General features: G+C 31.1%; 1 long non-coding RNA gene across 6 annotated transcripts; it reads left to right on the top strand.

Annotated features, from left to right (window-relative positions):
• The first annotated feature begins 2,650 nt into the window (after positions 1–2,650).
• On the top strand, positions 2,651–15,833 carry LOC145158494 (uncharacterized). Of its 6 annotated transcripts, XR_013737280.1 has the most exons (8): positions 2,651–2,922; positions 3,059–3,661; positions 3,848–3,944; positions 4,029–4,097; positions 10,315–10,484; positions 11,317–11,379; positions 11,470–11,541; positions 15,819–15,833. It is a non-coding gene; the product is annotated as an uncharacterized LOC145158494 (long non-coding RNA). The 6 variants fall into 6 exon arrangements; XR_013737279.1 differs by lacking the exons at positions 10,315–10,484; positions 11,317–11,379; positions 11,470–11,541; positions 15,819–15,833 and adding exons at positions 7,650–7,988; positions 8,130–8,202; XR_013737281.1 differs by lacking the exons at positions 10,315–10,484; positions 11,317–11,379; positions 11,470–11,541; positions 15,819–15,833 and adding an exon at positions 4,712–5,363.

Raw genomic sequence — 15,833 nt, 5'->3', positions numbered from 1 at the left:
TGATAATATTGGATATGTTTGGATAGGGCTCTGCTATTCAGAAATAGAAAACTATTTCAACAGAAGAAGATTGAGATCAACTCAAATCTATAACACTCAAATTTCGCTTCTCATTTCATATGGGCAAAGACCCTATTTATAGGCTCAAAGGAGCCGAGTACAATAATAGAATTGCAATCGTTTGATTGCAATATGACAAACCTATTTACAATAATGCCCCCTAGAGTATTGAAGGTCTTACATACTTTATGTTACATCAAGTAATATAATACACACTCACTTTACATCATAATTATACAAGACAAATTACAATTCATTTCCATATTTGAAAGCCCCCCCCCCCTCCCCCGGGATTATGTTTCTATTATAAATATTTAAACATTGGGAAATGTCAATTTCCAGTGCCGGTCCAACTGATTTGAGGCCCGGGGCAAAAAAAAACGAGACCCTCATAATGATTTTTTTTTGTTAATGAAATATGGCATCTCGGAAAATTTTATTAAATTAAAAAGTTAATACAATAACACTCTTTTTGCAATAATACTTACTTTAGTGACGAGATTCCTTTCAAGATCTACGATTAGTACAAATTAATAAATAAAGTTTCCAATTGCAAAGTCTGTAAAAGATATACATACAGCATGTACACTGAGTTACAAATTTTCATTAAAAAAGAAGTTCTAAATCATATTTAATTGAACTCTAGAACTCAAGTTAACAAAAGTACTTAGTTGAATAAAGCCCAGATATAAAACAGTGCTAATAACAAAAACTAATATTAATATATTTTAATTAATAGCAATAATACTAATATTAAAGGGAGGGAAAAATACAGAGATGGTAATTGCTGGCCCCTTAGCCAAACTACAAGTAGGAAACAAATAGAATACATAGAAACCGTTGGGCCCTAGGCCTTACAAGTAAAATATATGAAAAAATAAAGGAAAAAACAACCTTCGGCCAAATCGAGGTTCGAACTTGGGACGTATACGAAAAAAAAAGGAAAAAACAACCTTTGGCTAAATTGAAGTTCGAACTCGGGACGCCTAATATAGTCGATGAAGCGCTTCATCCAAATAAACTACATATGCTTTTTATTAGTTTGTACGGCGTCATTTATTTTATATTAGCTAAAAACTATATACATATATATGCTAACCATTATTTGTAGGGTCCCGAGATTTGGCGAGGCCCGGGGCTGTCGCCCAACTTGCCCATCTCCTAGGGCCGGCCCTGTCAATTTCACCTCTTTTTTTTCCTAAACTTTTATTTTCCGACAGTTACAACCCTCTGATTTTGTAACCTTTCGTATGTGTCGATATAAATTAGAGGTGGTCAACGTTTCGATGTAAATTGTTTCAACGTAAATTTATAACTATAGTCCGTTAATTTAAAAAAATATTCTTTTTATGTACGTGTCAATATAAATTCGAGTCTGTCTACGTTTCAACGTAACTTTTTACCTTTTCGTGCTTATTTTTATGCACGTTTCCTACATATAAGTCGGGACACATATAATACGTTTTTAATTATTTGAATTTATGTTCGTTAATTTAAAAAAATCTTAGTTATTTATTTTTATATGCGTGTCACATATAATATGGTTTTGATTATCTTTGCTTAGCATGGATATGACTTTGGCCCCTCACTATTGTGGGTTGTCAACTTAAATCTTCCTAAGTTCCTGATTAACATGTAGCAATTTACTTTCTACTACTTAAATACTTTACTGCCGCCGCAACGCGCGACGGGTAAAATACTAGTTCACACCAATTATATATATATATATATATATATATATATATATATATATATGCATTAAGAATATAGATAAGTGGGATGACGTGAAGGGCTTGTGAATAAGCAAGTATTTTTGTGGGTTTTTGTAGGATTTTAGCTGAATTTCGTTGATTTTTGCTTCTTTTTTGTTGGATCGGGTATATGATGGAGGGTCGGATCGGATCTATAAAGGTATCTACCGTAGACGGTGTTATCCTGAGTCATTAGCTAAGAGATATGGAGTTATGAAACCCAATGTTTTAAAAATCGGTTTGAACCGGCCAGTTGAACCGGGAATCGGGGGAGGAAGCGGTTCAACTATCACCGATTTTACATTGATTTCTAAACCGGATTGAACCGGCCGGTTTTTAGAAAAATCCGGTTGAAACGGTCAAAATAAACCGGTTGAACCGAATAAAAACACATGAAAAAGAACCATTTACATAATAAACTTTGATGATTTTTTTTTTCCAAATCTATTTAGTTTTCTATAAATAAAAACATTTGGTAAATGTTATAAAGTTTTTTGATGTGGTTGTATTCATCTAAAATTATATTTGATTTTGATATTATATTTTATTTTCTTTTTGGCGTATATCGATTGATGTAAAACATTAAAACTTATGGTTATGTGTTATTTTAATGTATTTGGATTCATTTACAACTTATTTTTATGTGTATTTTTAATGTTTGAACTTGTAAACATCAAATTCATAATTTATATATGTATGTATGTGTAAGAAAATAGAAAAAAAAAACATGAAAATATAGAAACCGGTTCACTCGGCGGTCGAACCGGGAACCGGTCACCATACCGGTTCAACTAAAAAAACGGGTTTTTTAAAACATTGATCAAACCTGTATTCCATTATCTTGGTTTCCCCATTACGTTTCCAAATTCCATGTACAACCACTTTATCTCTACTTGTAACCATCGACTATCCATATTTTTGCTTTTCATTTTTCTCGCTTGACGCTGATACTTGTTCTTCGGCTCCACGCTAAATCAACAGCTCCGGCAACAGTAAAATCGACGTATCTTTACGATTTCATTTGGTTCCCATCGCCCCGGTAATATGCTGCATAGCCCTTCTTCTACGGTGGCGCCAATAACTAGATATGTCTAAGTTATTGATGACGACGGTATGAATTTTCTTCTTTTCTATATATCTTCTCCTATTTTCCTATACCGCCTTTATCACATGGCTAGCCTCGTTTCTCAATCTATGCCGTCACACACCACCATCAATCTCACTTTTTCCTCGTTCTTCTTTTCTAGGGTTTCAGGTAGTCTTTTTGAGCCCTAGAGCTAAAGGGATTTGCGAATTTTGAGTCCTTGAAGCTAAATTTTTTTACCGAAGGTAAGAGTATTGATCATTAGAGCTTCTTCGGGAATCAGCAAGGTTCGTAATTCATCAATTTTATTTCGTATTTAACTTAAAAGTCTTCTGAATTTCTGTGTTTCTCCTTTCTCTATTTTATCATTTTGGTGATGAAGAACAATGGATGAATTTCCTTCACGATTAGTCAGCCCTTATTATTTCAGTACATGTTTTTCTTCTCTTTTTTTTTTATCGCTATGATGTGAAGCATTTTGGGTGATGAATTCATATGTAAATTTTTTATTGAAAAAGACTTTGATGATGTTCATAACATCTTCGATAAATTGCCTCATTGAATTTTCTTCCATTGGAATGTACTTATTTGTTGTAATCTGATTTGTAAAGAGGAAATCCACATCTTTGTTCTGGAGAACTACCTGCTCTGAAACTATTTATCTCAATGGCCTTCAGCTAGATCTCCATATACTAGGTCCATATGATGATTGACTTTCTAACAAGATCAGATATGATGGAATTTTCTATGGTGGCAAATAAATGAGGTACTAACCCTGCCCCTGATTCTATACTACAGTTTTTTATGCGTTTTCTAGATTCCTATATATATATATATATATATATATATATATATATATATATATATATATATATATATATATATATATATTGGAATCTCATTAATCACGTTTATGAAAGTAATGCTAATTTTAGAGGCTTTGCTTCCGAAGGGTAATAATAGTCCCTTCATATTTTCAGATTGTGGACGTATCATCCACCTAAATGTAAGGGTTGAACGTGTTCCATATAAGAATCTCATAACAAAAGGTATTTTTGACACGTTTATGAAAGTAATGCTAATTTTAGAGGCTTTGCTTCCGAAGGGTAATAATAGTCCCTTCATATTTTCAGATTGTGGACGTATCATCCACCTAAATGTAAGGGTTGAACGTGTTCCATATAAGAATCTCATAACAAAAGGTATTTTTGACAAAAATAACGTAAAATGCAAACATTTGTCAATAATATTGAAGCTATCCATAGTGACTTTGGAACCATGTTCGTTTTTGATTTGCTTCTGTAAGAAATTAAGAATGAACTTCTATGGAAATATTACTACATGTGTAAAGCCATATTTGAGTCTTTATTATGTAACAAGCACAATTTCATGTCGATATGAGTTTGTTAAAGGGTACCTCTATGATCAGAAGCTTGTGATGATATAGGACTGTCATACGCTTTAAGTGAAGCAGTTACCAATTTTTGTTACAACTAAAAGATAAGAAAAATAAAAACACATACCCTTCCAACATTCTCCGTATCCTTCCATTCGGTTGGTTGTTGGGAAATCTTGGCAAAGTAATGTCTAAAAAGTTTCTTATAAATTATAATGTATATCAACTAGATTACTAAAGGAAATTGGTGTCAAGATACTTGAACTTAAGGTCAAGCAAATCACTAACAAGTGTGGTATGTTCCTCCGTTTTAATCAATCTTTTTTATTTTATTGAGGTTTCCATTGATGATTTAATGCATTCAACAATGTACCACATTTGGGTTTACTAAATTTACAATTTTCTTATTTTTCGTGATAGGTTGTTACAATTTTTTGATCTTTTTGCCATGGATAGATGGATTTGGCAAGCCTCTAAAAAGAACATTCCATGTTTAAGAACTTTCCCTATTATCATTTAGTATTTCTTCCTTGAATTCTAGATCTATTTTTTATTAGAAAATTTCTAATCGTTCTTCACATACAAAATGTTCATCAGGGATATAAAATTAAGGGGGTGTTTGGATAAATTAGATTATAGCTTATTAGCTTATTTGCGGTGGGAATAAGCAATAAACAATAAGCAATGAGGGAGATGCTTATTAAAATCAGCTTATTTAGCTTATCCCTACCACAATAAGCTGATTTTTAAGGATTCCTATCCAAACACTTAAACTTAACTTATTGTGGTGGGAATAAGCAATAAACAATAACAGGGGCGGACACAGGATTTCACATTAGGGGTTGCACGGAAGAGTTACGGGTTGCACGATAATAGAAAAAATAAAAAATTTTAAAAATTTCGAAAAATTTTCCACTACGGCCGGAAAAGTCAGAGGTTGCCAGTGCCACCGGTGACCCCTCCTAAATCCGCCCCTGAGCAATAAGCACCATCTTTTTTCCCTATCCAAACACCCTAGTGTTTTTTAAAGCATGAGTGGGGAAAATTCATGACTTATTATCCGTGTCTTCTACTCCACTATATATATATATATATATATATATATATATATATATATATATATATATATATATATATATATATCTTTCATTTTATTGGTATAATTAAAATCTCCAGTGGATAACATCACAACTGTACTCTTTGTAACATACACGTTTTGAAATCGTGTTATGTAATCCAAAAAGTTAAAAATATTATGAAATATTATGTGAAATTGAGTGTTGAGTTCTAACAGATAGTTTTTACTAGAAATAAGGTAAAACTATGTTTAGAATCACTCATAAAATATTGGAAGTCTTATGAGATTCCAATTAAAAGCCAAATAGTGAAATTTAGCAAAAATATAAAATTTGAAATAAGTAAAATTTTATTATTGAAAGTTGTAGATAATCTCGTTAGAAACATGTAGGCGAAAACCTCGTCGAAATCCGAGTTATAACGAAGAAGTTATGACCAATCGAAGATCCGCGATAAAACCGGCACGGTGCCGAATGACGTAAAAAGTGAGTTTTTGATAAATTACTTTTTAGCCTTAGTGATCTAAATGAAAGTCGTAGTATTCGTTAAACCGAGAAGTTCGATAAAAAGAACGCCAAAATCTGACTTCGTATGGGGAAGTTATGATTTTTCTAAGTTTCAGCTTAGCAGTAGACAGCTAAAAACTCGAATTTTAGATCGAGTGATTTTTAGCCGACACAACCTAAACGAGAATCGAAGGTCTCGTCATTAGTAGTACAACGGTAAAAAGTCTGATGAAAACGGACGTCGGATGAAGAAGTTATGAATTTTTAACGGATTTACCAGTCCCGGTCTGTTAAAAATAATAATATAAAAATAAATTCAAAATTTTCCGACGAAGTCTAAACGAAAGTTGTAGAGCATAATTTTCTCTACGCGTGCATATAAAGAACGTCAAAAACGAAGCCCGTATGAGAAAGTTATGGAATTTACAAGATTGGGCACATTTTTCATTTAATTTTCGCATGAATAGTGTTGATCCACGTAGCATCTTCTGATTGGACCGCAGCCTCGCGTGGCACCCTCTGATTGGTCCGAAGTCGTCACCCCTTTCCCCATTGGACCGAAGTCCGGTCCACTAAGAGGCTTCCATCTGTCCGAAGTCGATGACACGTCTGATGAGCTGGTGCCTCGCAAGCTCGCCCCGTGTCACCCTTCCGAGCCTCGCACCTGGCCGCCTCGCATGCGCGACTTCTGGCCTCCGAACCGAGCTCCTGCTGCCGCATGGCCTTCGCAGCTGCTGACCCTCCTAGCCTCGGATCCGAAGCTCCGGATCTCCTCCCCTATAAATAGATCACTTGCGAGATTACCCGGGGAAAATGGGAAAATTGCCATTTTCACCCCCTTTTTCCATATTTCTATTATTTTGACATTCCCCGAAGCCCCGGGATTAATTCCAATGCCCGAAACACGCCCTGAAGTTCCCGAGAAGCCCGAAAAATTTATCTTTTCGGTTTCGAAGCTCTACCTTCGCAGAGCCCGGTTTTCAAGAAAACTCCCGGTTTTCAACGACGAAAGTCATATTTAGAGCCGAAATGCTGCACAAATTATTATTTTGACCCCCGGTTAATTCAATGTGAGTTTAATATATAGGAGCAATTGTATGTTATGTGTTATATGTGCTATGTGCTTTTCCATGTTATCATCTCGAGTTGTTGTTTCCGCTATTTTTATAGCAAGGTTGTACCTCTGACTTGAAGTGTATGACATAGGCATCACTTAGGTATTGGTATGAACTGTTGACCATGAAGTGTATGACATAGGCATCACTTTGGCTTCGGTAGAATAATATTCCTGAGTATTTTCCCGTGTTATTTTTATTTATGCTATTTATGATAGCAAAGCTATACCTTTGACCATGTGATCAGTTTAAGAACTCAGATTCACGGTGGTACTGGTATGTAGCCTCTGGCCATATAGAGCATGTCCCCCAGTAAGTGAATGACTCTATTCTATGGCATTGACAGAAGGTTAGACAGGGCGTGAAAACCTGAAATCTACCAAAAGGTTAATCCGAAGTTGTATGTCTTCTGTGCCATTTGGGCCAAAGCGTTATTGATGTTTATCAAGTATGGAAATTGTTATATCTTATTGATTGTATATTTTTGAATCGAGTCATTGATTGATATGGAAAGCTTTTCGCATTATGCCTTTGTTGTTCCTTGTTCCTCTTTGCGTCTAGCATATTAAAGTATATATATGGCATAACGTTATATTGTATTTATTATTGAACTCACTAAGCGTTATCGCTTACCCCTCCCAATGTTTTAACATAATGCAGGCAATAAGCACCCAGTATAGTTGGAAGACTTAGAATAGTTTGTAATAGTGCTTTTGTACTTCAGTTTATGTTTGTATAAAATTACAATATCCTGGGTAGTTATGTAAAATCTTAAAACATAGTCGGTTTGTATCCAATCTTTTGTAATCACTTTATCAATGTAAGATAATGTTTTATAAATATGCATGTAGCATGTTTTGGAGTAACTATATTGTCAAGTATGAAAGTTTGGGTCTTTCAGAAATATGAAAGTATAGAAAGGGGTTCTTTCACTCTTTGTGGGTGGAGGTTTTCTCTTAATTGCAGGAGAATATCATATTTGGGCTTAAAGGGCGGAAGGTAAATAAAATTATGTAGATTCTTTTTTATTATAAAATTAAATATGAGATTTTTCAATGTGTGATTTTATTTCTTTTCATTCAATTTCCTTTGAAGGTTTTGGGTTGTAGTAATGTTTCAACAGTTGTATTGTGTCACTAGATTAGGGAGATTGCTATCGGGGTCGATTTGGTCATTAAATTGATAAGGATTTGGAGGCAAAACTTAGAGGATATGAAGTATGGGTCAATTTTTCTGGCTAAAAATGTGAATGTAAATTATCATCATCGGCACTTTATATATTTTTCCAAAAATTTGTCTTTTCTTTTTTAACTACATGCTATGTTTTATGTTTTACATTTGATTGTGTCATTGGTTCATATAGTACAAAAATAATATTAGATATTGTCTGAAGAATAACCTTTTAAAATGTTGAAGAATAACCTTTTAAAAATGTTAAAGATTCAGTTTTGATAGTCTTCACTTTTTATAGTAATATAGTCTTTGTTTTTCAATTTTGATATCAACCTGTCTTCCTTTTTATGTTATTTTGGACCATCGACCAATACCAAAAACTTAACCGACTTTAATTATTTACCGAAGCCATTACTAACCAATAACAATGCGTATTTGGACTAACTGTGGGTTGTGCTTAGCACGGCTTTTAAAAGTACCTAGTATATATATATATATATATATATATATATATATATATAAAGGTTGTAGAAATCGCTCGACGTAAGCTAATCGGTGGACTGGGGTCAATGGATTAATCGGCTAGGCGGGGATTAATCGGGTATTTAATCGGTGACCATTAATTATTAAAAAATTTATTAAAAGATTAATAATTATAACATTAATCCTAAGAATATTATATTAAATATAATATTAATAAATATAACATTATATCAATTAAAAAAATTATTTAAAAATAATTAATATAACATTATAACATCAAACTATGATTACAAAAAACCCATTTGATCCTCAGTACATCAAATTTCCATATACATTCTTGAAACAAAGGATTCCTCTTTATATAGAAACAAAAGAATCCATTCTACTCATACAAATGTATCAAGTTATCAAATGAATCCTCTTAATACATCACATTTCCATACATATTTCCAAATGAATCTTCTTAATACATTAGTGTTTGTATGCATAACCCTCCATCTGTAACAAAAAACAATTAAATATTCACTCAGGCAATTGATCGAACGCTTTGTGGGCAGATGGTTTCATACACAAAACTATTAAAGATTTCATGTAGATACAATCCCTCCATCTGTAACGAAAAATCACCAGGTCGGACACAAATGCACGAAGAATAGAAGATATCAAATTATAATTGACAAGTTGGAGAAGACATAACATCAATAATCATTGAGAAAAAACGAGAAAACAAAATGAAGAACTTATTTGAGTCGAAATTGAATTTAAAAGAAAACAACAAGAAAACATATGATCTTCAATAATCATACCCGTTGAATTCTGTTCTTGCTACTAATTTGAGTCGAGATTGAAGAACTTACCATCAAAGACTTCATATAAATTTCAATTTTAGAAAAGAAGGCGGATGCAGAGGTGTTGGGTGTGGTAGTGACCGGTGACGATGATTGAGCAGATGACGATGAATGAGTATCAGTCGGCGGCTACAGAGTAGCAGTGGCAGGTGAGAGAGATGAGGACGAAGCTTGAGGTGAAGACGAAAGCAGCAGACGGTGTTTCTGTTTTTTTTCTTCTTGGGTGTTCTTTGTTCGACAGCTTCAATAGCGCATCAAGAAAGAAGAAAGAAGACATATCAATTTATTGCAAGAGAAGGAGGGATGCGGTTTTGTTGATTGAGTATCCCACATCGCCGGTGGGATAAAACAATGAGGGAAAACATTTATATAAAAGCATAGCTCCCTCCTTTGAAAACCTAACCCAATTAAATTTTAGACTAGCCGACTCCTTTGAGCTGGTGGGTTCATTAAATTTAAATGGTCCGATTTTGTCTGATTTGGACCGAATTGGCCCGGTTTTGACCGATATTGACCAAAGCCGATTAGTTAACCTTCTAACACCTATTCGTAGGCGGTTGGAGGTCGTCTAGCGCCTAGGCGGCCGATATATATATATATATATATATATATATATATATATATATATATATATATATATATATACTAGGTTAAAACCCGTGGAACCCACGGGTGCTGTTTTTGAATTCAATTTAAAAATTAATTATTTAATAAAATAATATTTCAATAATTCTGATAACTTATAAATTGTAATATTGAATATTTCAATGTAATGTAAACTCATAATACTAACCTGACATACGGATATGGAAATCTTGCAGGAAGTAAGACGGCTTTAAAATGAAAAGCAGTTGATTTGTGAACTGGAATGAGGATTAGAACTTGAATGAAGCACCCTGATGTAAGTTTGATGAAAAAAGAATCGCAGAAGCAATTGAAACATAAAGAAGACGAATGAGGAGTTTCAAAATTTTCGGTTTCACATTCTGAGGTAAAGTTATATATATATATATATATATATATATATATATATATATATATATATATATATATATATATTGGAAAAAGGTTTTGATTTTATGATTTTATTGTTGTTGCATCTTTATTGGATAAAATTTTGTTCCTGATTTTTTGGGATTTATAAGATTACAACTGAAATTTAGTTTAATATAAGATATTCATCTAAAAAGGGAGTATAGAATATTAGGAAATAGAATCTTGAATATACGAAATTTATAGAAGATCAGTAAATATGCTGACACGATTACAAAAATGTATGAATTAATTGAAGAAAATAAAAGATATAAATTTTGTTTAGAATTGGTTATTGATTATTTAATAAAAATAACATAATTATCGTGACAAAAGTAATAGTTATTCATAACTCATTTGCCATGCTCCAGAAGGATAATTTTAAAAAATGGGTCCATTTTGCATATTAAGTATCGAGATGGAGTGTGCTGGTGGAAAGGGTGTCTTTGCTGAGACTACACATGATCCTCTTATTCAATTTTTAATTCATATATAAAAAGAAATTTACTCAAGTAAATTGTTATGTTAAAGTTTTTGATTGCATTCTTTTTACCTGTACTTTTTCTGGATTATTACAACAATGTGTTTTTTTTTCTGTGATAGCAAAAGAAGTTTGAATGCCTATGTGCTTATCGAATGAATTGCAATTAGATTCAGAGCATTTGCAACCTTTAATATAACAAAAGATCTTAGGGGTATTTTCGGAAAATTGTTTATTAAAAACAAAAAATCTGGAATTTTTTTTTTGATTCGAATCATTGCTACTTTAAATTTACTCATTGTTGTTACAGTATTGTACAAGTGAAAGTAAAGAAGTTACATTGGAAGGGAGAGTTCAGTTTGAAAGAATTCAGGTCATTACTTCTGTAAAAATATTATCGAAAAAGTAAGTTGATATGTAGGGATAACTATACGGTTTTAATTCATTGTATTATTTTCTACAGGCTATGCAAAGAGATTATAAGTTAAGCTCATACTCACTGAATTCTGTTTCAGCACCTTTTCTTAATTAACAGGTATTATTATCACTATCATTTTTTGTTTAAATATTGAGCTAAATGCTAGAAATAAAAATGTATTTCAAGTATTTTGATTATTATAGCATCCTAATTTCATTTATTATTATCACAAAATTGTACTTTGATAAATATACCAAGTTATAACAATATAATTCAAATGTAAAGCAATTTTCATTTGTATAATAAGGTAAACTTTTATAAGTATAATAGGGGTAAAATGGGTAAAATAGTCATTTTATCAAGACATAACAGTTTAGACTTCATTTATTTTACTTTTTAAATAAAAGAGCCAATCATTGCTAATTAAGAGTCTAAATAAAAACTATTTACAAAACAAAAATTAAATATTAAAATAAAACATACTACTACACTAGTAGATACGAATAGCAATACACTTCAAAGGGGAAAATCAACAATAGCATTATGCTTAAAGGAAGAGACAACAAAGGCATTATACTTTTTAACTAAAAGGGGTAGCCAAAAAATCATAAAAACCTTATACTACTTAACAACCTGGATGAGATGTAACATTTGAACAATAATAACCCCATAGGCAATATCGGCCAAAAATTTTAAATATTAAGAAAAAATTCAAAATATATTTACAAGCAAATAAACTTCAAAATATATTTAATTTGAGTTAAAACCAAAATCAACTAACTTGTCCACTTTAAAACAATAAAAATATCCAAAAATATTCAAAACCAATAATATTTCACATCCTAAATATCCCAAAATAAAAATCATACCAAGCAATCAAAATATCTTTAAAACCAAAACAAATGATCAAAATATATTAAATGTGTGTTATAACCAATAGCAACTCACTTTTCCAATTTTGGAATTAAGAGTGGAGTTTCCTCTCCGGTTGACTTTCTTTTAGCCTTAGTTGAACTTAAATCATCTCCAGAATCAACATCATAAATTTCTTGGAGGTTGCGCTTCAAATCACCTGATATTTTGCTTGGACTTGTTGCGGTTGACTTATCAACTGTTGAGGGTGTAAAACTTTCATCTGTTTGTGAGATCACATCCTAATTTAAAAAAAAATAATAATAAGTGTTTAATTCCAAATAAAAACTAATCTAAATAAAAGTTTATAAAAGGAATTGAAAAACCTTTTGAACAGGCTGTACAACATCATCTGATTCCAAAGCAACTTGATTTAAGGAGACAGATTGAATACTCTAAAAAATAAAATGGAAATATGTTAATCGTTATGTATTTTAACAGTAAAGAATTGTAAATTTTCAACAATAAAAGGTTACATACCATAAGTTCTATTTTACTTTCCAATTCAGAAACAATGGACATATCTTCTGTAACTCTGAGAACTGTGTAGATGTTATTATAGTTGTTGACATTGTATTCTGTAATATCTACAACAAAACCAAACTTGCGGTTTTTCAACACGTTAAGTTGCATTGGAAATAGTGCATCACTGTCTCCGGCCTGTAAGATATATTTTAATAAATTTTAAAAAAAAGTAAATGTATTCTGATTTTAAGGTATGAATAATATACCGCATCATGTATCTTTTTCAACTCGTATGCACTTATATTTAACAGCCTCTTTGCTTCCCTATCAAAAAGAGTCAATCCAATGGTTCCAGTACAATCTTGTACGTTGATTGGAATTATATACCTAAAACAAAAAAATTATGTCATTGTTAGTGTTGTTTTACAGATTGACAAAATTAATTGAAATAAATATGTGTTTACTTAATAACTGTCTGAAATTCAGATTTTTTGCATTGTGCATTTGTACACTCGACAACCATAGTTTCTGAAATTCCCTCAGGGTTGGTATACGAATGATTGGCTTTGGGAACAGGGATTATTTTTTTTTCCACATTTTTTGGATGCTTCATAATACCATGGTAGATTCTGCCTTATATTAACAATGGAAGCAACTAATAAAAACTTCATTTCCTGTATCATATTAAATGTAAAACTTATTAAAATAAATTATGCAAAAATAAAATGTAAAACATATCAAATAATGCAATATACCTTAATTGGTTCGGTGATCTCACAAACTGTTTTTAATGGAAAATTGCCCTTAAAGTCATCTGTATATGAAGAAGAGTAGCTTTGAAGTGTAGTTATGCTTTTTTCAGTTATACCAAAATTGTCATGACATTTCAACCTGTGATGTTTAATTTAAATTCAAGAATATTAGGATTTGTGTTTTTTTTAAGTTAAAATACATTATAAAAAAATAAAAAACAATTGGAAACTAACTTATTTTTAAACTCATTAATTTCATAAATGTCAGAATTTATGAACAATTTCGTTACTTCAAAATGACTTTTAGCTTCACCAATACCTGTAAAAAATGTATATCCAATTAATAAAAATTATATAAAAACAGTAATTATAAACATCTATATATAAAGAGTGAATACAAACCATTCCAAATGTTTAGCTTCAAAAACTGCATCACGATAACAACACAATTAACCGTCGGGTTATTTTTTAGGTATTCTGAAATTTGATATGCTTGACTTCCAAAAATAGTAACCTTCAGATGTACAGAACTAAATAAACCAAAAAATCGTATATTAATATTAATTTGTGATTAATTAAAGATAATAAATAATAAATAAATAATAAAATATAATCTCACTCTAGGTTGCTAAGAGTGAGTTTTATATAATGCTTGGATGGTACTGGATTTGAAGTTTCAAGAGGCCTAAATGACACGATATGTCCAATAACATCTACACAACAGATAACACAACATAAACTGTTGAATTAAAATCATAATATTTAAATAATAAAATTTATAACCAAAAAAACAAATGATAAAAAATGATTTTATTAATATTTTATAACTAACCAAAGAATGTGTCTCTTGGGCATGTTTGTTCTATGATAGAATTAAAGTCAACAAACATAAATCCATTGACCGGACCCGAGAAAGCATCACATTTTTTTAGGATGCTTTTCCAATCCAAAGTTAAGGTCTGTTTATGACCTGTATAACTAAAACCATTAGTAACAACAGCCATATTGGGTTTTATAACTATATAACTTTCATCTTCCTTTAAAAGATGACGAAATCTGGAGAAATTCTAATTGAAGACACGAGCATGGTATTGTGTACCCTGTTTAAAAAAAAACTAAAAATTATTATTTTCATGAAACATGTCTAATATTGAATGATGAATAAAAAATATATGAAATACAACAAACCTCCTCGTCCATCAGGATCATTTCAATCGAACAAACTTTATTATTTCTGACAAAGTTTCAAATTTTAAGCACCCGAACCTTGATATGTGATTTTTCATCTATCTGGTCAATGTTATTTAGGTAAACCTTATTTCCTATATTCATTTTCTGCAAGAAAATTTAAACCATATAGAATTGTAAGGAAAATTAGCAACCTAACTAACAATTAAAACAGAAAAATTATAAATCAGCACCTAATAATTTATAAATCAGCATCTAATAATTTATAAATCAGCAACTAACGTAAAGAACATCCTAACTAACAATTAAAACAGAAAAATTATAAATCAGCACCTAATAATTTTTTCTTAAAGTAAGTAATATATATTTTTTAATGTGTAAACCAAATGAGTAGATTTCTTACAGACCCTTGTTTATACGTAGGGTAACTTGTATGCTATTATTAATCATTTTATTGAGATTGTATTTAGATAAATACAAACAAATTTTAAAATTTCATACCATCAAAACAAAAGTTACTGTGCAAGACTGACCATTTAGAATTGTAATAACTTTGTAGGTCAACTCCAATGGTTTGGCATATCATGTCAGAATTATGGGTTAATTCACTAATTTGTAGTAATGAACTTGAAGCTGGATCACAACAATCATGTTAAAGAAAAAATAGTTCTCATGTTCATTAGTTTTTTCGTATACATCTACATTAATACGTAAATAGACAAAGTAAAAATAATTGACATCATAAATTAGATTTAATGTAACAGCAAATCAAAGTAAATGTAACACCAAAACAAAAAAAAAATAATGTAATAGTAAAGTTTCAGATCTGAAAAAAACTATTTTTTATTTTTTTAAAGAAAATGAACTTGTCATGTTCATTAGTTTTTCGTCTTTTAAACTGAAAAGGTAGAAGAAGTAGACGATTAAGAAAAATTACAAAAAAGAAGAAGAAGAATAGCAATCATACAATGAGAACGTGATAGATACCGATAAATAAGACCATGAAGGGAATAGAAATATTTGTAATTTTGATATTTGAATACACTAACCTGATATTTAATTATTGAAGCGTTGCAGAATCAAGAAGAATGA

Source organism: Lactuca virosa, chromosome 1 (genome assembly GCF_052849685.1).
Source record: "Lactuca virosa cultivar CGN04683 chromosome 1, Lactuca_virosa_CGN04683_v6, whole genome shotgun sequence".
Classification (NCBI taxonomy): domain Eukaryota; kingdom Viridiplantae; phylum Streptophyta; class Magnoliopsida; order Asterales; family Asteraceae; genus Lactuca; species Lactuca virosa.
The sequence above is the reverse complement of the archived record's forward strand: the minus strand, read 5'-3'. Positions and strand labels throughout refer to the sequence as shown.